This window comes from Lygodium microphyllum, chromosome 4, assembly GCF_053477565.2.
Source record: "Lygodium microphyllum isolate KBCC chromosome 4, Lygodium_microphyllum_v1.1.10, whole genome shotgun sequence".
Classification (NCBI taxonomy): Eukaryota; Viridiplantae; Streptophyta; class Polypodiopsida; order Schizaeales; family Lygodiaceae; genus Lygodium; species Lygodium microphyllum.
In genome coordinates this window covers 82,119,385-82,121,250 of record NC_141138.1, presented here as the reverse complement: position 1 = coordinate 82,121,250, position 1,866 = coordinate 82,119,385, and the positions used below count along the sequence as shown (strand labels likewise).

At 41.9% G+C, this 1,866-nt stretch overlaps 1 pseudogene; it reads left to right on the top strand.

Moving 5' to 3' along the window:
- Positions 1–263: 263 nt before the first annotated feature.
- LOC148037234 (25S ribosomal RNA) lies at positions 264–1,629 on the top strand (annotated as a pseudogene).
- Positions 1,630–1,866: the final 237 nt, after the last annotated feature.

Below are 1,866 nucleotides of genomic sequence, written 5' to 3'. Positions count from 1 at the left end.
AGACATGACAGTGGACGGCAACGTGACTAGATCCTGAGACACCGATGGGGGTCTCGAGAAGAGTTCTCTTTTCTTTTTAATAGCCTGCTCACCCTAAAATCGAATCACCTAGAGATAGGGTCCCGCGGGATGGTAAAGCACCGCATGTCTTCACGGTGTCGGTGTGCCCCCAACGGCCCATGAAAATATAGAGAAGCGAATGCCGATCACGCCTGGTTATACTCATAATCGCATCAAGTCTCCAAGGTAAGCATCCTCTAGTCGATAGAACAATGTAGGTAAGGGAAGTTGGTAAAACGGATCCGTAACTTCAAGAAAATGATTGGCTCTAAGGGTTGGGTCTAGGGGTTTGCTTCTTGACCTTGGAGGCTATCAAGAGGGTTTGCCCAAGCTACCCCAATGGCGAGGGCAGACCTTCACATGCCGATCAGGTGATGGGGGCAGAACGTCGTCCCTCGCAAGGCAGCCCTTCCTAGGCAGTGAATAGTTGTATTGGAACTGGTATACGGATAAGGGGAATCTAACTGTTTAATTAAAACAAAGCATTGCGATGGTCCTTGCGGATGTTGACGCAATGTGATTTCTGCACTATGCTTTGAATGTCAAAGTGAAGAAATTCAACCAAGCATAGATAAAGGGCGGGAGTAACTATGACTCTCTTAAGATAGCCAAATTCCTCATCATCTAATTAGTGATGTGCATGAATGGATTAACAAGATTCCCACTGTCCCTATCTATTATCTAGCTAAACCAAAGCCAAGGGAATGGGCTTGGAAGAATCAATGTTGGGGAAAGAAGACCCTATTGAGCTAGTTCGACTTTTTGAAATGACTTGAGAGGTGTAGAATAAGTGGGAGCCTTTGGCGCAACTGAAATACCACTACTTTTAACATTATTGTACTTACTTCGTGAGGTGAAGGCGGAGTTTGGACCCTACTTTTGGTCCTAAGGTATGCTCGTGTGCTGATCCAGGTGGAAGACATTGCAAGTGTTGGGAATTTGGCTAGGGCGGCACATCTGTTAAAAGATAACGTAGGTGTCCTAAGATGAGCTCAACAAGAACAAAAATCTCGTGTTGAACAAAAGGGTAAAAGATCATTTGATTTTGATTTTCAGTACGAATACAAACTATGAAATCATGGCCTATCGATCCTTTAGTGTTTCAGAATTTGAAGCTAGAGGTGTTAGAAAAGTTACCACAGGGATAAGTGGATTGTGGCAACCAAGTGTTCATAGCAACGTTGCTTTTTGATCCTTCGATGTCGGCTCTTCCTATCATTCTAAAGCAAAGTTTGTGTTGGATTGTTCAGCCACCAATAGGGAACGTGAACTAGGATAAGACATTTGGTGATATCTCTCCTAAGGAGTTAAAAGTCTTCATTAATGATTTGGGGGCAGCCACCACAAGGGAAAGACAATTGATCATTTTAAGAAAATGTTTTGAGCATTGTAGATAGTTCTGTATTGCTCTTAATCCATGGAAGTGCATCTTTGGGGTGCCCTACGTGTTGTTACTAGGCCATGGGTTAGTTTGGTTGGTATTGTGAATGACCTTGAAAACATAAAGGTTATAGTTGTTGTGAGCCCGTCTCATACTCCAAAAGAGGTACACACCTTTCTATCATCAGTGGGATATAACCAGGATGCATTGGCACAAAGAGTATTGCCATTGATGAATTTGTTATCCTTTAAATGTATATTTAATTGGAATGAAATTTATCAATTATCTTTTGATGATGTGAATCATAAATTAGTGAAAGCACCAATCCTAAAAGTACCCAAAAGAGGTGAAGTTTTCTATATATTTTCAGCAGCCACAATGCATAGTACAACTGATGTTTAGCCCAAATTTGGGAAGAGAAATGA